The sequence below is a fragment of the Armigeres subalbatus genome, chromosome 2 (genome assembly GCF_024139115.2).
Source record: "Armigeres subalbatus isolate Guangzhou_Male chromosome 2, GZ_Asu_2, whole genome shotgun sequence".
NCBI classification, from domain to species: Eukaryota; Metazoa; Arthropoda; class Insecta; order Diptera; family Culicidae; genus Armigeres; species Armigeres subalbatus.
This window is the reverse complement of record NC_085140.1, coordinates 32,329,566-32,351,746: the sequence shown is the minus strand read 5'-3', so window position 1 is coordinate 32,351,746 and position 22,181 is coordinate 32,329,566. Positions and strand designations below refer to the sequence as shown.

The following is a 22,181-nucleotide window of genomic DNA, read 5'->3' as shown; positions in this document are numbered from 1 at the left end:
TGCTGCGGATAGAGCCGCTTTTCTGCTCTCAAGCGAGTAGCGGAATATTTTGAAATCAATCCTATAAGCAGAATTATTTTGCAGTTCTCCGGCTGTCAAACATTTCCCGCTCTTCGAATTTCTCTTTCCATGCTGCATGACGGCGCACGAATGCGCGGGACTCTACATGACTTTACGATGATTTACATACATTCCTGCTCCAATCAGCTGCTGAATCTCGTGAAATCTCGTAACGAGTACTTTTTAATTGCATTCCTACTAATTATCCACTTGAAATATAATGTGAATATATTTGTTACAAAGAATGCAAAGCTCAAACTAAGTTTATTTTTATTTTTTTCCCCAAATAATAACAATACTTCTCAATATAAGATCTAAAACGAACATAACCAAAATCTTCAATGTTTGGCTCCGGCACAATAGAGAATTTTGGCTTCAGTTTGACAACCAAATCGATTCTATCCGCACCACCCAGTTCCAGCCTATGGCGTGGGTCGTGTGGTCGTTAGTGATTCGAAATATGCAATATTAGGAATTAATCGATTCTTCTCATGGACACCATTTTAAACATAGAAAGATTGAGGCGAGACGAATTTGTTCAAAGTACGACGTCATAGCAGAATTACGTTGCCGTTCGTAGCAGATTTACGAGCGCGTATTGTAGAGAGCTGCTACAAATATGTATTCTTGCACTGGCACTAGATTCTTCACTTCACCAAACTGTTTTACGTAGTTTACGTCGAGCGGTCGTGTCTTGTACACAACCCTTATGATTTTTTATGTTCGATATTGTACCGTATCGATTTTTTGTAGCTGATATCGGATTTCGATTTTTTCAAATTCCTAGACAATATGCGTAATATATCAAAAGTAAAAATATAGGAATAAACCAGCAGAAGAGAGAAACTAAACTGTCTGTTTATTAAAACAAAATGCGCGTTGAAAATCTTTTTTTTCGGGAATTTTGTGATATTTGTTATTGTAGTTTTAAATGAAATTAATTTGGTACTGTTGTCTAGATTCAGATTTAAAAATAATTAAACCGTCTAAGACGAATTAAGTACTGTCCATTTAATTCCACCAGTTAATTTTCGTTATCTTTGCAGATACGTATTTCGACCACAACTGTGTGGTCGTCTTCAGTGTCTTGTATTTGACTCGACTTGAAGAAAACAATCGCAACTTACACTATTTATACTACGCTAGGTACCTAATCTAATCTTATTTGCCTACTTTATTTACCTATATAGTAAATATAGGTAAATAAAGTAGGCAAATAAGATTAGATTAGGTACCTAGCGTAGTATAAATAGTGTAAGTTGCGATTGTTTTCTTCAAGTCGAGTCAAGTACAAGACACTGAAGACGACCACACAGTTGTGGTCGAAATACGTATCTGCAAAGATAACGAAAATTAACTGGTGGAATTAAATGGACAGTACTTAATTCGTCTTAGACGGTTTAATACATTCCACTAAACGAGCTTAATATATTTTTCTAAAAATAATTGTTAGGGTAGTTGTGTATTCATAAGTTAATTCTGGGTTTCCTCACAGATTGTATCCTAAATTAGGTCGGTGGATTAAATTATGTAGTTTGGGAATTCCCCTTGAAACCCGTTCACAAAATCCGCTAAGAATTGTCAGAAAAATATATTTGAGGAATACCGAATAGAATTATTTTTTATGCAGAATTTCTTTTGAAATTCTTCCAAAAACTCTTTCATGCGTTTCAGAATTGTCTTAGGGAATTCTGCCAGAAATTACTTCAGAAATTCTCCGAAAGCATTCCTCCGCGATTCTCACGGGCAAAGAATGCTCAATCACGGAAATTTTAGCCAAGTTTTTTTTTGCGGGAAAGATGATCGAAAACAATTTATAGGTTAAAAATGACTTCTTCAATAGTCGTTGAAGTTTTAAAAATTCAAACAGTTTTGTTATAAAATTTGCACCAATTTGAAACAGGAGTCTCGTTTCGACCGTCTTCCAGTGCGGTTGGTTTTTGCGCTCTATTTTTGTGCGGTGATTCGCCCAAAAGTAGAACAATAGAACCAGTGCAGTGACCGCGGTCGAAAAAAATGTGTAGTGTATAAAAAAGTGCTGCAGATCCAGAAGACGTGCGCATGTTCGTGCTTGCAAGGGCTGATCGATTGTTATCAAGGGCAATGCCCTTGCTAATATTGCGATCAAGCCTATGTAAATGCTCAAACATGTTCACCGTCAGAATTATTGAGGAGAGGTAAGGTATTGATAAACTGTAAATTTATTAAAAAACGCACGAACCCACACAAAAGCACACACAAATTCACATATATACACACATACATACATATACTGATGGACATGAGTATTCGTCATGTTTTCATAGAAATCGCTATTAAAACATAACGAATACTTTTGTCTATCAGTGTACACATATAAACACACATACACACTCATATACACACATAAAGATATACACATACACACTCATATACATCATACATAAAACACGTACACGATTTTTATTATATATTAGGTATCTATATTATTGGAAGCGTTTGGTACGGGAGGCCCACGCTTTCTTCTTTTCCCCTCGATTCCAAGCTATTAAGTGACTTTAGGTATTCCTGAAGTCGCTCAATATCTAGGAGTCATCTCTGCGGTACATACTGCGTATTTGGCCTGGCCATATGAAAAGAAAAATGACGAAAATCAGAAACCGTCATTTTCCAGGATGCTTTCAAGTATTGGCTACTCATGTATGAGATTAGATTAGATTAGATTAGATATCTTTCAGGCATTCCTCCTTATTTTTTCCGAAGGGATCATTTCAAGATGAATTCCTTTGGAAATTCTTCTAGGAATATCTAGGAAGTTGCTCCAGGAATTAATTTAGAATTCCTACAATAATTCCTTCAGGAAATTCTTCTGGAATACAGGAAATTACTCAAAATTTCCTTCAGGAATTGATCCGCAAGTATCGTATATACGAGTGCTGCTGCTGTCGGCAACGGCCATGCGAAGATTTTCTTCCCGCTGAGAGCCATGCTACTGGCATCGTCTAACGAGAGCTGCTATGCGGCTTTTGTTTCCGCTCTGCACAAAGTCTTGATAGAACTGAGATTTGGAGCCCAGCCTGTTTAACAGTTTTAACAGTGCTTCAACTTTTGAATAGCTTAGCGCCTTGTTTTTAATAGCTTAGCTTAGCTTAGCTTAGCTTAGACTGACTGTACATATTAATGGTTGCTACTCCGTGATTGATCAGAACTGGTGCAAATTGCACTACGATCCAAGTAAATAGTGGTTGGGATTTACCATCTATTCTCGAAGTGCACGTTTCAGCAGCTCGCAAATATTGATCAATAACGGCGCCGGCCAAGTCCTTACAGTCAGTTGGGAAAGGAGGAATGTGAGTGTGTGGTAATTGTTGCTACTAGAGACCGAGAATACCTCTGCATCTCCACATTTACCACGGAAGGAAGTAGTGTTAGTTGGGTGGGGTAATCAGTAACATAGATCGGGATTCACCATAAAAAGTTATGTGACCTATGCAACTTCTACACAACAGTATTAGCATTTCCTTAATTAGTTCAATTGTTCATCCTTCGCGAGAATAAACAATCAAGCGCTCGAGTGAGCGATTGTTCATTTGAATTTCGGATTAGGCGCCCGCGTTATCATTTCATTAACGTAAGAAAAGTAAAAAAGAAACGGGATTGAAAATAATTGATAGTAATCGGAAAGCTAATGTTATTCAGCAATCCTTATTTTATCTCTATTTGACGTTAAGTAAGAATGTAAATTTACGTTCATTTTACATGTCGTTTATTTTGCATTACTTTCGCGCGCGCGTGTCTGTCACTTGCCTTGACCAGTATACCGTAATCAGGATCTCACTGGTATTAATCCTGATGTGCCGGTTGGCACTCGTGTTGGGCTTGTGCGCTTTGAGCGGCACACGGTCGCTTCCCAGTCTACACAAAATCGCACATGGTGCAATACAAGATGCTAAATTGGAGACGATATACATACATGTTGTGTGGAAAAGTACCTCTATCGCCTGCACTTCAGCATCCTACACGACACCATATACGTTCATGTGTTGACTGGGTTTGATAGGGCCTGCTTATGGACACATGCAGCTTTTTGTAGAGGTTTAACAGAGCCCACCGTCAAACCCCACCACATCCTAGGCAGGCCCCCTAACTCGCAGTGGCCATGGGGAGGGGTCGTCAAGCCCTTGGACATAGTCCCTGCTGCCCCTGCTTAGCGCCTTGTTTTTAATAGTTGGACAAACATTTAAAGACTTCCTCTATCGATCGATGCCAAAATCTCCAAAATCTTCCCGTCATCTTCCTTATTATAACTCGATATTTTCTCTTGCTCGATGAAATTCAAAGTCCCTTGAATTTATAATTTGCGTTCCATACGTAAGTCTATACTAGATATTCTCTAAGTCGAAGTAATTTCCACTTCATTCCACAAGCATTTCCACTTCACATTCACGATATACACGATGTAAGGCCATTTGGCCGAAGAGTTGAAAAAAAATAGTTTGCCAGTAGTGAAAAATAAAGTGAAGTGAATGGTGATTAAGTAAATATCATTACTGAAAAGTGAGAAGGGAAAAGTGAGAAGTTATAATTGGTCGGGGTTCTGCCAAATCACACCAAGCGCCAATGGAAAATTTGAATTTTTTTGCCAAAGTTTTCGTGTAACAGATTCATTTAATCACAAATCGCATCACGCCATAACTGAAGATATCCCAAAGCAAATGTATGGATGAATTGACATGAAATAATTTTAGTTTTCTTTTTGCGAACAAAATATCTCTAGTCATTCAAAAAGCCGCTTGTTGCGGTTTGTGCAGAACACCGACCAATTGAGAGGTGAAAAATGGAAAATGAGAAGTAAGAGGAGAAAGGTGAGAAGTGAGAAGTGACATGTAAAAAGTGAGAAGTGGAAAGTGAGAAGTGAAAAGTGTCTAGTGAGCGATGAGAAAAAGGAAGTGAGGAGAAAAAGCAAAAATTAAAAATCAAGTGAAAAGTGAGAATTGATAATTGACAAGCGAAAAGTAAACGAGAAATAAGAAGTGAGAAGTGATAAATGAAAAATGACAAGTGAGAAGTCAGAAGTGAGAATTGGAAAATGAGAAGTGACAAATTAAGAGTGAGAAGTGAGAACCGTTGAGAAGTGAGAGTAAAAAGTGAGGAATGAGATGTGAGAAATGAAAATTATGAAGTCTACCCTCATTTATACCAACTTCCTTTTTTCTCCGTTATTCTTCTTCCTTTTCCTTCTTTCTTCTTCTTTCTTCCCTCTCCCGTCCACTTTTTTTCTTTTTCCTTTTCCTTTGCCCTTTTCCTTATTTCCTCTTCTTTCTTTCTTCTTTCTGCTTTCTTCCATCTTCTTTCTTTTTTATCCTTCCTTTTTCTAATTACTTCTTTCTCTTTCTTTCTACCTCAGCGGTTCTCAACCTGGGGTACATGTACCCCTGGGGGTACCTTCGCTGGCCCTAGGGGGTACCTCGGACAAAAATGCGTAATGGCGGACGTATAACATTTGCAATCAAAACTTATTGATATTTTTTGTATTTAAAAAAATTATATTGTACATAATATGCAATGCGATCAATAAATCCCAATTGAATCCTGCCTTCCACAATCAGCACAATGTATGAAGGGCTGCGGAACAAAAGATCAAACGAACAAAACGTCGAAAGAACAAAATGATTTTTTTTCAAATAAAGCTCATTTGCTTCGTTGCAAGAGGATTCGAAGCATCCTTCTACGCTTCTCGTAAGCCCTCTTCCAAGCAGCTTGAATGCCTCCTTTCAAGAGGCTCGTAAGAATCCTTCCTTTCAGGAGGCTCGGAAGCCTCCTGGGCACTTCAGAAGCCTCCTTTCAAGTGGTTAGGTTGATTCCTTTCAAGAAGCTCAGAAGCCTCCTTTCAAGAAGCTCAAAAGCCTCCTTCCATGAGGTCCCGAAGCCTCTTTCTAGGAGGCTCGGAAGGCTCCTTTCAAAAGTCTCGGAAGCTTCCTCGGAAGTCGCTTTCAAGAGGCTCAAAATCCTCCTTCCAAGAGTCTAGGAAGCCTCTTTTCAAGAAACTCAAAAGACTTCTTTTCTAGACGCTCAAAAGCCTTTCCTTTCAAGAGGCTCGTTTCCTCCTTCCAAGAGCCTCGTAAGCCTCCTTTCAAGAGGCTCGTTAGCCTCCTTTCAAGAGGCTCGTAAGCCTTCTTTCAATAGGCTCGGAAGCCTCTTTTTAAGAAACTCAAAAGACTTCTTTTCTAGACGCTCAAAAGCCTTTCCTTTCAAGAGGCTCGTTTCCTCCTTTCAAGAGGCTCGTAAGCCTCCTTTCAAGAGGCTCGTAAGCCTCCTTTCAAGAGGCTCGTAAGCCTCCTTTCAAGAGGCTCGTAAGCCTCCTTTCAAGAGGCCCGTAAGCCTCCTTTCAAGAGGCCCGTAAGCCTCCTTTCAAGAGGCTCGTAAGCCTCCTTTCAAGAGGCTCGCAAGCCTCCTTTCAAGAGGCTCGTAAGCCTCCTTTCAAGAGGCTCGTAAGCCTCCTTTCAAGAGGCTCGTAAGCCTCCTTTCAAGAGGCTCGTAAGCCTCCTTTCAAGAGGCTCGTAAGCCTCCTTTCAAGAGGCTCGTAAGCCTCCTTTCAAGAGGCTCGTAAGCCTCCTTACAAGAGGCTCGTAAGCCTCCTTTCAAGAGGCTCGTAAGCCTAGTTTCAAAACGCTCGTAAGCCTCCTTCCAAAAGGCTGGTAAGCCTCTTCTCAAGATGCTGGTAAGCATCCTTTCAAGAGGCTCGTCACCCTCCTTTCAAGAGGCTTGTAAGCCTCCTTTCAAGAGGCATCTAAGCCTCCTTTCAAGAGGCTCAGAAGCCTTCTTTCAAGAGGCTCAGAAGCCTCCTTTCAAGAGGCTCGGAAGCATCCTTTCAAGAGGCTCAGAAACCTTTTTTAAGAGACTCAGAAGCCTCCTTCCAAGATGTTCGGAAGCCGCCTTTTTCAAGAGGCTCAGAATCCTCCTTTTTCAAGAGGCTCGGAAGCCCCCTTTCAAGAGGCTCAGAAGCCTCCTTTCAAGAGGCTCAGAAGCCTCCTGTCAAGAGGCTCAGAAGTCTCCTGCCAAGAGGCTCAGAAGCCTCCTTTCAAGAGGCTCAGAAGCCTCCTTTTTCAAGAGGCTCAGAAGCATCCTTTTTCAAGAGGCTCGGAAGCCTCCTTTTTCAAGATGCTTGGAAGCCTCCTTTTTCAAGAGGCTCGGAAGCCTCCTTTTTCAAGAGGCTCGGAAGCCTCCTTTTTCAAGAGGCTCGGAAGCCTCCTTTTCAAGAGGCTTGGAAGCCTCCTTTCAAGAGGCTCGTTAGCCTCCTTTCAAGAGGCTCGTAAGCCTCCTTTCAAGAGGCTCGTAAGCATCCTTTCAAGAGGCTCGGAAGCCAGTGTAACAAGCCCCACGTTACAATTATTTTATACAAACATCAAAATACTCAATCAAAATGAAACAAAGAACAAATTAAATAATGCACGTTCTCTCCTGGTGCCCATATAGGATAAGAGTCCTACACAAAAGCTCAGCTATGAATACAGCAAACTAATTGTTGTAGACAAAAAGCGCAATACGCAATAAAAATATATTTGCGGGATTTGGCTGATGGACCAAAATCTCATATGAAACCTCGTCATTTCCCATAGTTGGCACCACCAAGCCGTCTCTCAGGGCACCAGGAGAGAACGTGCATTATTTAATTTGTTCTTTGTTTCATGTTGATTGAGTATTTTTATGTTTGGATAAAATAATTGTAACGTGGGGCTTGTTACACTGCTTGTTACACTTGCCAGTGTAACAACTTTTTCGCCCTTGAATTTAAATGGCCAATTATGCACTGCCTTGAGACTCCTACATGCTTCTTGTCGCTCCTAGTCAAAAGTGTTCGGTTCCCGCTGCAACAGCTGAATCAGCAGCTCATCCCTCAATTGATCTGTAGTCTGATTACTACTAGTCATAGCACGACCGGGGTGGTATGCTGGTGGAGGTGTTCCCATTGAAGAATTTAGAAGCCTTCTTTCAAGAGGCTTAGAAGCCTCCTTTCAAGAGGCTCAGAAGCCTCCTTTCAAGAGGCTCAGAAGCCTCCTTTCAAGAGGCTCAGAAGCCTCCTTTCAAGAGGCTCAGAAGCCTCCTTTCAAGAGGCTCAGAAGCCTCCTTTCAAGAGGCTCAGAAGCCTCCTTTCAAGAGGCTCAGAAGCCTCCTTTCCAGAGGCCCAGAAGCCTCCTTTCAAGAGGCTCAGAAGCCTCCTTTCAAGAGGCTCAGAAGCCTCCTTTCAAGAGACTCAGAAGCCTCCTTTCAAGAGGCTCAGAAGCCTCCTTTCAAGAGGCTCAGAAGCCTCCTTTCAAGAGGCTCAGAAGCCTCCTTTCAAGAGGCTCAGAAGCCTCCTTTCAAGAGGCTCAGAAGCCTCCTTTCAAGAGGCTCAGAAGCCTCCTTTCAAGAGGCTCAGAAGCCTCCTTTCAAGAGGCCCAGCAGCCTCCTTTCAAGAGGCTCAGATGCCTCCTTTCAAGAGGCTCAGAAGCCTTTTCCAAGAGGCTTGGAAGGCTCCTTTCGAGAGGCTCTGAAGCCTTTTTCCAAGAGGCTCGGAAGGTTCCTTTCGAGAGACTCGGAATCCTCTTTTCGAGAGGCTCGGAAGCATCTTTTCAAGAGGCTCGGAAGCCTCCTTCCAAGTGGTTAGGTTGCCTCATTTCAAGAAGCTCGTTAGCCTCTTTTTAAGAGGCTGGGAAGCCTGCATTCAGGAGGCTCGGAACTCTACTTTCAAGTGTTCGGAAGCCTCCTTTCAAGATGCTCGGAAGCCTCACTTCAAAAAGCTCTAAATTCTTCTTTCAAGAGGCTTGATAGCATACTATCAAAAGGCTCAGAAACGTTATTTCAAGATGCAAAGGAAGCCTCCTTTTAAGTGTCTCGAAATTCGTCTTCAAGAGGCTCGGAAGCCAATCTGCAAGAGGTTTAGTAACCTTTAATCAAGAGGCGTGGAAACCTACTCAGGGATTCAAAAGCTCAAAGGAGCTCCCCTTCAAAGGCCTCGGGATTATTTTTTTCAAGAGGATTGGAAGCCTACTTTCGAGAGGGGGTACCTCAATTAATGCATAAGTTTGAAGGGGTACCTCTCAAGAAAAAGGTTGAGAACCGCTGTTCTACCTTATTTTTTCTTCTTTTTTCCAATCTCTATCTTCTTCCTACCTAATTCATACTTCTTCATTCATTCTTCTTCCTTCTTACTTTTTCCCATTCCTTCTTCTTTCTTCTGTCTTCCTGCATTTTTCCGTCTTATATCTCACCACTCACTTCTTACTTATCAACATCTCGCTTCTGACTTCCCAATTATCATCTCCCCCTGCTCATCTCTTGCTTCTGTTCTTCTTACTACTTACTTACTACTTGTCACTTCTCACTTCTCGTTTCTCACTTCCCACCACTCACTTCCTACTTGTTACTGCACATATTCTCCTACTCAGTACTCATTTCCATTTCTCAGTACTTACTTCTCACTACTCTGTACTTACTTCGAACATCTCACTTCTCACGCCACTTAATAAGGAAACAATTTTAACTTTTCGACCATACAGCATTCGGTGAAATGACCTTAAGCCATATTTCTACATGCTATGAGAAGTGTGTGGTATTTAAAAAAACAGATCAATCCACCTAGCGGTTATTGTGTCCTTTCTCGTGTGTTATAAAAATAGTAATTTAGTCATAACTTTTCAGCCCATAGTCCAATCTGGTTATTTTTCAATAGAAAATAATGGGCCAGGATTCTTCGTCGAATGCAACTTGTTGCAAATCGGTTAAGGTTAAATGCCTAAAAAATGAGTGAGAAATTTTTACGTGCACGTTTTCGGTAGGAAAAAATCCTTTTTTTACCATAACTTCTGAGCCCATAGTCCGATCTAGCCAATTTTCAAAAGACAAATTTATTTGAAACTTGGCGATCGCTTCGACATCTGGTAGTCAGTTTGAAAACTAAAAAAACGTGATTGGTGTAAAAATAATCCAAGGGAAACATGCCAAAGATAAACATTTTCCGATTTTCTGATCAAAATACACGTTTTGGGAGATCAGAAACTATGGAAATTGATGATAAATTATTTTTTCTTTGAAATCCACATCAATCCGGTTAGCTGTTACATACAATTTTCGAGAGTAATTTGAAAAAATGTCGATCCGGACCAAAGGTTATGAACTCCCGGATTTGTTAATTTCGATTAAAATCACACATGATTGGTCAGAGTAGAAACATAAGCGATAGAAAAAACCACAGCCAATGGAAAATGAAGGTATGTTGAATAAATATTGAGATAATTTTGATGATCAAAAATTCAAAAAAAATATATTAAGCTTTTAGTGGAATGTATTAATCGGCTTCGCCGACGACATAGATATTATGGCACATAACTTTGAGAAGATGGAGGAAGCCTACATCAGACTGAAGAGGGAAGCCAAGCGGATCGGACTAGTCATCAACACGTCGAAGACGAAGTACATGATAGGAAGAGGTTCAAGAGAAGACAATGTGAGCCACCCACCGCGAGTTGGCATCGGTGGTGATGAAATCGAGGTGGTAGAAGAATTTGTGTACTTGGGCTCACTGGTGACTGCCGAAAATGATACCAGCAGAGAAATTCGGAGGCGTATAGTGGCTGGAAATCGTGCATACTTTGGACTCCGCAAGACGCTTCGATCGAATAGAGTTCGCCGCCGTACCAAACTGACCATCTACAAAACGCTCATTAGACCGGTAGTCCTCTACGGACACGAGACCTGGACGATGCTCGTGGAGGACCAACGCGCACTCGGAGTTTTCGAAAGGAAAGTGCTGCGTACCATCTATGGTGGGGTGCAGATGGCGGACGGTACATGGAGGAGGCGAATGAACCACGAGCTGCATCAGCTGTTGGGAGAACCATCCATCGTTCACACCGCGAAAATCGGACGACTGCGGTGGGCCGGGCACGTAGCCAGAATGTCGGACAATAACCCGGTGAAAATGGTTCTCGACAACGATCCGACGGGCACAAGAAGGCGAGGTGCGCAGCGGGCAAGGTGGATCGATCAGGTGGAAGATGACTTGCGGACCCTCCGTAGACTGCGTGGCTGGTGACGTGTTGCCATGGACCGAGCCGAATGGAGAAGACTCTTACATACCGCACAGGCCACTTCGGCCTTAGTCTGAATAAATATAAATATATTAAACCGTCTAAGACGAATTAAGTACTGTCCATTTAATTCCACCACTCGACTAAGTCGAGTCAAGTACAAGACACTGAAGACGACCACACAGTTGTGGTCGAAATACGTATCTGCAAAGATAACGAAAATTAACTGGTGGAATTAAATGGACAGTACTTAATTCGTCTTAGACGGTTCAAAATTCAAACTAGAATGTAAACAAGCCGGTTTCACTAATCTAACGCAGCGCCCTCTGGGATATATTCTTATTAAATTTACGTATAGGAAATAATGGAATAGGATTCTGCGTCAAATGTCGGTTAAGGATAAGTGCCTAAAAATGAGTGAGTTTTTTTTGGCGGGTTTTGCGCACAGACATAAAATCGATTTTGCTCCACAACGCTCATTTAATTCTGTATCATGTGTCGAGTGTCTTCCGAAAATTTTGGCTCATTTGAATTAAAACTGATTTAGCACAAGCCGTTTCAAGTTTGCATGCAAATTAGTATGGGGAAATTTATTTCTTCATTAAGCACAGGTTAAAAGAAAACTACATAGCTGAATGGAATACTCAAGAGCTTTCACTCAGTGAAAACCGCATCTTAAACTAATAATTTTTCACTAGAGAACTATTATACATTAAGTTATTGAAAAAAAAACAAAGTTATCACCTGTTGTGTTTCAAATATTACTATTCATAATTATTATATGACATTGTGCTCTAATCTTATTATGACGTTTATGGAATATTCTTTTCTTCATCCGGGACAGAGACTGTATAACAAAATTATTGCAGATATTGTTATCAGTAAAGCATATTGATATTATTGTGTTGTAATTTTGTTATGACTAACTAGTCGGGACCTGCAACCATTTTTGCCTGACTTGTAGTGTTCGGGTATGTCTAGGCTATGAAGAACGACTTAAATTCACTGGATTAGTTTCCTTTCATTATACATATTTGTTCTATCCCCATTGTTGCACCATCTTGATGTGTCTGCAATTGGGAATAGTGCCGATTTATCACTCTATTGAAGTCAAAAGCTACTGTTGATATCGAACTTTTCTATTTACCCACCTTTTCGTTGTAGCTGCAGGTATCAAAGATCGACATAAATGTCTACAAAGTCAAACCAAAAAATTCCGTATTCGCATTTCCAAAGGAGAAGCATGGTGATTGAATTCGAAAGCAAAGTAGTGACGTGTACCGCCAACGAAAGCAAGTTCATCATTAAGGCTCCTTAGCCCATCACATCAAGCTTGTCAATTCGATACCATGGGAACCATCAACACCGTACCGACTGGCTGGAGCACATCCTGGGGCTAAGGGCGGTACCGTTCTGTTCCGAATGTCTCATGCTTTTTGCACTGCTTTACAAATAATAATGGATTAAAATGACTCCAAATGATATTAATTGTATTCGTCATGCAATACTACTAATTAAATTATTGAAAATAAGACACCGTTAGAAGTGGCTTCTATTAAAGTAACTGCCAATGGTATCCGAAATCAAATCCAAAACAGTAAATGCTGTACTGAAGTGCAAACTCTCAGGTGGAAACAATAACCTGCAGACAGAAATAGAAATTGAAGAAGAATGCGGTTGGCTGACGTCAGCTCAGCCGGGATAGGATATGTACTTGATGAGACACTTCTTACGGTACGTTTACTTCCAGAGAATATGAAAATGAATTGCATTCTCGCTCGGCTGTGGAATGCAACAAGACGACGTTACAATTTTCGTTATTGTCGTCTAGCATTTAATATACGTAAATGTTTTAGCCAGATTTCCAGTTATCCCTGTAAGTGAAAGCGTGGGAATAACATGATGGCAAGATACGGTTCTTTTTCTGCTTTAAATATACAAACCGAAGTTATAGGCCAGAATAAGATTTCAATAATTCATCAAAACGGAATTGCTAGTAAAAGCACTGATTCGAAAAAAAGACCGAATTTCAGTAAGTAAAATCATGAAAAAAAGAAGGAAAAAATATCGAAACAGTAGAAGGACTTTTCTACCTTTCATTTCAAAGCATTGCTACCGAATGCTAATATATCATTTCTTAGTTAGAATACTCACATTTACGCTATCACGTGCTTATCGAAAAAGTATATAGAAACAATCTCTGTTCCATTTGTAGTCTATTTCCATGCAGCCTTTTCAACAACGACATTAATTGTCTAACCATCTGTGCGTCCTTACATTGATGTCGTTTCCAGGAAGCAAAATTGGACTTCTTGCGAACAACGGTAGTTTTGGATAGTTTTCATTGGATTGAGTTGAATTGAAACAATTCGAGGAAGAAGCCTCATGCGAATGAAGATGTTCTTTAAACTAAAGCATGGTTAACTACAGATGTTTGGTTGGATGTCCTACTTCTGAACTAGTTGTGTCTATGAATATCGAATCGGGAAAAATATATGACATTTCAGTAGCAACTTAATGGATCGGCTCAAAGCAGTGAATGAAAATAATATCAAAGATTCTGTAAATTGGGTATAAATTCTGTTAAGAAAATTATTTTGAGCTTTTTAGTGGAATGTCTTCACTTGTCATAAGACGAGTTTGTACAATCCCATTGAATTCCACCACTTAATTGTATCTTGACAGGTACGTATTTCGACCTCAACAGTAAGGCCGTCTTCAGTGTCTCGCACTTGACTCGACTTGTCAAGTACGACACACTGAAGACGGCCTTACTGTTGAGGTCGAAATACGTATCTGTCAAGATACAATTAAGTGGTGGAATTCAATGGGATTGTACAAACTCGTCTTATTACAAATGTAAATTCTGACCACTTTTACACAGGACAAATGAAAATGGACGAAGACAAGAAGACAAGAAGACAAGAAGACAAGAAGACAAGAAGACAAGAAGACAAGGAGACAAGAAGACAAGAAGACAAGAAGACAAGAAGATAAGAAGACAAGAAGACAAGAAGACAAGAAGACAAGAAGACAAGAAGACAAGAAGACAAGAAGACAAGAAGACAAGAAGACAAGAAGACAAGAAGACAAGAAGACAAGAAGACAAGAAGACAAGAAGACAAGAAGACAAGAAGACAAGAAGACAAGAAGACAAGAAGACAAGAAGACAAGAAGACAAGAAGACAAGAAGACAAGAAGACAAGAAGACAAGAAGACAAGAAGACAAGAAGACAAGAAGAAGAGAAGACAAGAAGACAAGAAGACAAGAAGACAAGAAGACAAGAAGACAAGAAGACAAGAAGACAAGAAGACAAGAAGACAAGAAGACAAGAAGACAAGAAGACAAGAAGACAAGAAGACAAGAAGACAAGAAGACAAGAAGACAAGAAGACAAGAAGACAAGAAGACAAGAAGACAAGAATACAAGAAGACAAGAAGACAAGAAGACAAGAAGACAAGAAGACAAGAAGAAATACAAACACTAGATGACAAGAAAACCTCTATACCAATGATAATGAGAGATGCTTGCAACATATTTATGTATATTCATTGCGCTCCTCAGACATAGGCGCGTATCGGCACCCAAGAGAGTGTTCTCTCCGATCAACAGCCACCGCGTGTGAGCAAACACGCGGTCTCAAAATAGCATCGGATTTCGCGCGAATCCCAAGACGCCGGTTTCCTTTTGCATCACAGTCGCCATCCTCCGACGACCACCGTATACAGCGTCCAAGGCAGCGTGTAAACAAACACTGTTTGCTCTCCCACACACCCGCCAACCGAAGACGCGACGCTGCCGACGACGACGACGTCGAACGCCAACCCAAAACAAAGTACCACGCGGTCCGATCTCCCCACATGCACTCTCTCGCATCGCATCGCAGACTCAGTAAATTTAAAAGCCGGCATTTGTTTGTTTTGGGGTGTCGTTGCCGGTTACTGTGGATTGCACCCGTCGTCGACACTCACTCTCAGGTTCTCAGCAAACGCATGTTGAATATGGGAGGAAACATGTTGCGCAGCATAGAAAACCCTGTTGATGATGGGGCCCTGCTGCGGGGAAGCATCACTCTGAGTTTGAGAGCGTCGCGATGGGGTCCTCCAAGCGATCACCCAACTAAGGCGACGGACGGCTCCACCAGTCAGTCTACAGTGTGTCCCCGGTACGGTCGCATCGAGTCTGTTACTGCCCCAGTTAGTGTCTCCTGTCCCTTTTACGTTTACAAAGGGATTGCGGTTTTTTGGGTTAGTTTTGGTTGATGGTAGATGCGTTCGTCGACGACGGCCAACGAAATGTGATTCGATTTCGTCGTCCTGGTAGTGGAAATACAATTCTCCATCGTGGTGCAGCGGTTTGTGCAATTTCTTCCGGATTTACGATTCACAAGGTCGTGTCTGAATTCGATTAAAGGAAACACGGCAAGCTGCTTGGCTTATCAGTTTTTTTTTCGGTTCCTCAAAAAGTTACTTATTGTGTGATTAGAGCAACATGTAAGCATCAATCAAATCAGCATTTTCGTGTTTCGCTATGACATGTTATATGCTTTCTTAATGACGGTTCAGCTAATTACAAATTGATTAGGAAATTAGAAAGTCTTTGTATAGCTCTGGAGGATATTCAACAAATAAGATGAATCGCTGTGGAGAAGAAATACACGCGAGGATTTCCCAACCGGTGGATCAAATCTACCGAGAACAGCGCGACCTTTTGAAATGATATCCTCGGCTTACGGATGTGCCTATGAAAGGACGGGAAAACGAGCTGCCATTGGGGGGTGGAAAGTGTGCGATTTAGATCAAGTGCAACGATAGCCCCATTGAAGGGCCTCGAAGCGTGAAAGTGAAAGTTACAGCCGCCGTCCAAGGGAATTCTCCAAGTGCTGAAGTGTGATATTTACTCTGGGTGGATGGATGGATAGAATAACGGACCGGACGTCCAACAGCGGATTTTCCGGCATTTCCCCCGGGGCACCGAGCGGCACGTGGATTGATGCTCATGCCATTCGTTTTATGATTTTTTTTTTCGTAGTTTTTTTTTGTTGGTCCGGTACGAAGCTGGCCCTGATGGTGGTAGAACGAGTTCAAACAGAGGCCTTTCTGCTTTCAAAGGAAGAATAGAATTTTGCCCACTCGCTTGGCCGCCTCCGTCGCGTCGTCGGGTTGTTATTCTTCTGGCCAAGGGGTGTTGTTTGCGGAAATTGTTTACACAAACTTCTGTGAGCCGGTGAATGCAGCACGTGAGGGCGCGATACTGATGGAGACGCAGACAGAAAAAAAGTGGACTAAGAAAAAATGGTTCTCGATCCTTGGGTTGCGTTATTGGTAGGAAAAAAGTTTGAAGCGTTTGAATTGTTTCATTTTTGTCTTGAAAAAGGAAAAATGACGTTAAGATCTTTTTCATATTGTTGTTATCTCGACTCGCATAGTAACTTATGACTGTTGCGAAACAAAAAGGCATTTATATCCTTCTGTTGCCGAATGGGTTACTTGAGTATATTTTCTCCAATTTTATCGTAAACGACCATCAAGAAAACAGAATTTTCAATTTGAGGAAAATGGAAGTTGAACGAACAACGGAAGGCATTTCGCAACGAAAGCTGTAAATCAAAAAAGATACCACAAACATTGCAAAAGGAGACTATTTACAACAACTGTCGAAAGTTGTGGAAAAGAGTATTTTGGGGATCATATTCGGAAATTCACGTTATTAATTGGAAAAGAATGTTTTTTTTTATATTTTTGGATTGTTGATTTTTTTTTTCGGTGAATACACCGAAAAAAATCAACTATCCAAAAATTTAAAAATTCACGGTGACCAAAACCCTACTAAAAGAATGTATTTTTGTTATTGAAATAAATGTAAATGTAAAACAGAAAAAAACAGTTGAGGAAAGAGTTTCAAATCGCTAATGACGCTATTCTCAACCCATTTTAAGGGCGGATCTTGGAATGACAAATTTCATATTTAGTACACCAGTAATGTGTGACAGTTTAAACCGTTTCCATTGCTGCTCTGTGTTTCAAAAAATAGAGCAACAAGTTCTTTTTTGACGTGATTGGATTATGGTTCTGATTCTATAATCGGCCATTCGCTTCCAGTTTATCCTATCAGCATTTGAGGACGAAAATGAAGGATCTGGCTTGTAATTTCTCTAGTATATATTATCCGGAGTTTCACGGGAAAATTAACCTTCAGCAATTTCACCAGAGGGACCTTTTTTAGCCGTGCGGTAAGATATGCGTTGAAGGTGGTTAGATTCACCGTCCAGTCTTAGGACATTTTTGGGTAAGAAATTTCCATGACTTCCATGAGCATAAAAGTACCATCGTGAGGCTTTAAGCACGGAACACAGTGACGCATGCGACAATATCGCTCGAGAAGTAATTTAATTCGAATAAAAAAATAAAGAAACATTTTTTTTAAAGCGCTAAAATATGTTTCATTAATGTATTGCAATTATCTCTAAAGCTGATTCGTTAATTTCAGATACACATGTTTCGTTATAGCGCAAAAGTTATCAGCACTGTATTTGTCATAATAAAAAATACCAAATTATTTATAATAACAAATTTGTCAAGTCTGCCTGTCGATATCTTAACGGTTTAATAGATGTCTGAAGGAATTTGACAAATATTTGGCATTGTGATAAAGAGTGGGCCTTTAATTTCTAATGCATCGTTCTGTTAAAAACCCAAATTTTTGCAAGTAGAAAAAATAAGACTGCAAACCAATTAACTGATTGATCAGCAGTGATTCATTTTTCCTCCAAATTTAAGAACACTATTCTTGTTGGAATCTGAAGCAAAATAAAAAAACGCTGGTATCTCCAGCAGTTTTCTGTTCATGTTTAAATTTTGTTGAAATAAATAAAATATTTATTTTGTTGCTCAGATATGCGACGCAATTGCAAAGAGCATTGATCCAAATTCCGTAGTAAAAATAACGCGTTCAATCGCCAAAACATTCAAAATTTAAATCTCGTGATTCAATCTGCAGAAGATAGAACCAAGCTGTACAACAGTTTTGAGCTTTTGATTCTGAACTTAAATTAATCTGAGGCAGCTGCTGGGAGAATGCATGTTTCAGATTCATATTAAAATTAAATGCAGCAGAACTTAGGTTACTTAGGATTCTTAAGATTAACTCATACTCATAATCGATAAAAATTCAAATGTTACACATTTGCGAAGCAGTATGGTTAGGTTGCTCGTCAGCTAAAAAAACTTTTTCCGGTGCATGATCATTGGCAGCTTATTATTTTTAGTCTCTTGACTTTTACGCTAAGTCCATTATGCTTCAAAAACTATTATTCTGTCAACACACAAGTGGTCCAGTTTAAAGCGAAATTTTATCCACAATGCGACATCCACTTCCAGTTGGATCAGATCAAATGTAAAGAAAAAAGGTTCCAATAGTGTTTCATAAAACACCTGTCGGTGACACGTACAATGACTTAGTTTATCTTAGTTTCGACGCCCACATTATAGTGAGCTCAAGTTTGTAACCAAAGAGTTAATGCGTCAAGATCAAATAGATGATTTTTTTCGGTAAATGAGACGGACCTTAATGTTTGTTTTCACTCTGATTCTGATAAACTTATTTCTCGAATGACCTTAGCCGGCCGTGTGATTACTGTGAAACAATATTAAATTTCCGGTTCAGGCATCCCTAAATTGTCAAAATCGAATGATAATTGGGTCCTAAAATGAAGAATCGATATTCGATTTTCTTTCAGGGAACGATGAAGGTAATCATTCTAAACGTGTCAGTTTTTCTTAAGACTTAAAAATCGAAAAGAACATTGTTCAATTTGAAATTGAAAAATAAATGAAAAATGCTTCCTCGACATTTTCGGTCTTGTTTGACGTACGGATTCAAACGCACTAGTAAAACACCGCAGGGCACTTGACTCAACCTTTGACAGTTAATATATGGGGCTGACGTTTTGGGCTGATGGTTCATTCGTTCTGAAATGTTGCACAGCTCAAAATTTGCCTTAAAATGTCTTAAACACAAAAATATTATTTTTACTGATTTAGAATTTCACTGGAATTTTTATAACAATGGTACAAGTATTCTTGACCGATGCATTATCGTTTGCAACCATAAACGAGGTAGGGCTTTAGGACCCAATTTAGGTCATCTACAGCATCTTACGAGCGCTAAAGGCCGCTTATTTTAAGCTCTTTTAGTGGAATGTATAGAAGTAGTTTGATTTAAAACGGAAAGCAGTACGGGGTTCGACTTTTCTCATACTGTGTATCAAGCTTGGTATCAAGTGTGATATCACAGAATAAAATTTGAAATCAAAAAATGGGGTTTATTATGCAGTAAAAGGAAAATCCAGCCCCGTACTGCTAACCGTTTTTAATCAAACTCCTCCTAAAATTTTTAAGCAGAGTTTTAAAAAACTTCCCGTATGTTTCCTCGTGCATTTTTTTTTCAAATATTATCCTTAGACTTCTTCTTCTTCATGCAACCTTTATTCGCCAATAATGATAAATTCATGAGGTTGATGATGATCGCTGCGATGACAAACGACACAAGACAAACGTCAAATAGATTGCACCTTACCAGAACATGTTAAATTGTGGCGGCTATCGAAATTAATTTATTGGCTTTTTTCAGTGATAATTTCGGCTTATTTTGATGATAATTATATTGTGGCAGCTATCACCGCACGTAAAATGCTGGATAAATGACGAAAACAGAACAATATAACTTATGTTAAATATTGAAATTTAAATTTTCACGATCGAAAATCATTATGCGATACATAATTAAATACCCGCGCGAAATGTACGGTACACTATGAACGGAGCTTTAAACTTCAAGAACAGCACTAGCGCCACACCAACAAAGGGTGGCTTCAAGAACTAGTGCTTGTTTCATGGGGTTACGTATAACGGATCCGTGGTCATCATTGATCAGTGAATAGCAGGCCATGACTTTAGCTCTTTCTTCCTCGTGCAACCAACGGGGTTTGCACGTTTCATAGCAGCACGCAGGCGAACAGACCAACGGATGGTTCGTTCGGCGGAATCGGGTCCCACATTTGGCGATCCTGCCCAATTGTTCCTGGTCAGAAATTATTGTTTTGTAAGGATCCTACAATGGGTATGAAAGTTGGGAGTGATTGGGACATTTTTCATCGGTTTCGACTTGTGATGTCGAAGGCTCTATGGAAAAGCGCTGGATTGAATGAATTATTGTTTTTTCATCGGTTTCGACTTGTGATGTCGAAGACGCTAAAAAACGCGTCGGATTGAATTATTTGTTGTTCTCATCGGTTTCGACCAGTGCTGTAGTTGCGGGGTGTCGGGGATAGTCGGCGACTAACAAGCTTTATATTTTGCTTCGAGTTAGTTTTTATTTTCAAAATTATAATTTAAATTTTCTTAAAATGCTAGAGCAGTGTAACATTTATATTGTAACATTAGCTTACTTAATTTATGCAAGACGATGTGAAGCACTTTCCGTTGCCGGATATGATGTGATCCACAAAGAGGAATATTAAAATTATAGATGATTCCAAATGAACGAATTGTTTACATACAGAATGTGATGAAAAAATCATATTTGAATACCAATCTGCGCATCAAAAAAGCGTTCATAGTGCACATTTGAGCTCGAACATAACCTGTCGAGGCGTTTATACAAGTATTTATCAATCAGCACGGAGGCGCCTTCAGTGAAAGTTTGAGTCCAAATGTGACCAGTATGGAGGTGCCTGCAGTGCAAATTTGAGTCCAAACATTGACCAGCATGTAGACGCTTGCAGTGAAAATTTGAGCCCAAACTTGACCTGTCGAGGCGTTCATATTGGATCAAGTGCTTATCAAACAGCATGACCAGACCAGCATGAAGGTGCCTGCAGTAAAAATTTGAGTTCAAACATAACCTGACGCGATGAGAAAAATTCTTTGAATCTCCGACGCAGCGTCTGACAAGGCAAGTTGAAGTCGAAGATTGTTGATACCCTAATAAATAACCGCTGTAATCCTTCAATACTACCGTTCATACTGTAGTTAGTCCGACGAAATGGCATTCTTAGCATAGCGTTATTTGGAAGTGCCCTTGGTTGTACGTTGATATTAATTTGCTCCAAAATATCGCTAAAATCATTCGGCCTTGCGAAACAACTGTAACCAGTACGACCCAAGCGGTGTTACGGCGATTCCTTAACAGCTCCAGATCGATAAGTCGATAGCAGATTTTATAACTTGACAGGCATAATGGATATCTCCACGGTAGTCTACGCAGAGCAAATCGTAGGAAACGTCGTTGCACGGACTCAATTTGTTCTGCACCGTTCATTGGGATTCCGAACGGGGCGCAGCAATACTCCAGTATAGACCGCACCAGTGAGCAAAACAGATACTTCAGACAGTAAATGTCAGAAAATTCTTTGGCCAAAGAAAGATAAAGCCCAGGGTTTTGGAAGCCTTGCCTACAACGTACGAGATGTGCATCTTGTACGTTAGTTGGAAATCCAAAATTACGCCCAAGTCTTTGACATGAGTCAGTCGTTCTATTCTAGTATTCGGGTGCGTGTAGGCCAAAATGGTGGCTCCAGGGCCTTATGGAGTTCCGAACACCATTCTAAAGGCAGCAATCATTGCGAACATCTTCAGGCTAGCTATGCAGAGATGCCTCCATGAGTGTAGTAGTTTTCCCGATAGATGGAAAAAGGCAGAAGTTGGTTCTGTTACCGAAAGCCGGGAAACCGTCTAATTAACATGACTGGCAAGTTGCTGGAGAGGACTTCCGTCATGTTTTATCCTTTCCCCAGCAACTAGAACTAGTATGCTGACCAATGCTGGTTGATCGAAAATCCGTAAGGTATACGCAGAAATATGGCCATTTCTAAACGGTCTGGGATTGGCCCTGAACAGATGTAACTTTCGCAGATCACCCAGAAACTATTACAAATTGGCCAATGAGTCTTAGGGCCGATTTCTTCTCCTCGCTTAGTGCTTAAACCAGGTTTAAGCATATGGGTAAGCACCGTTGATCTTGACCATCACGACACCCTCAGCGGAAGAGTGTACCACCTCTTGGACCAGATA

At 40.3% G+C, this 22,181-nt stretch overlaps 1 protein-coding gene across 13 annotated transcripts in view; it reads left to right on the top strand.

Annotated features, from left to right (window-relative positions):
- Positions 1–15,218: 15,218 nt before the first annotated feature.
- LOC134218429 (collagen alpha-1(XVIII) chain) overlaps positions 15,219–22,181 on the top strand; it is an 865,092-nt gene continuing 858,129 nt past the window's right edge. For 4 of the 13 annotated variants that reach the window (XM_062697407.1, XM_062697401.1, XM_062697402.1 and 1 more), the window contains exon 1: positions 15,219–15,356. The gene's annotated coding sequence lies outside the window, so the exon portion shown is untranslated. Of the gene's footprint in view, positions 15,603–22,181 lie in introns of all 13 variants that reach the window. The other 9 variants (XM_062697403.1, XM_062697406.1, XM_062697404.1 and 6 more) reach the window with 7 other exon arrangements.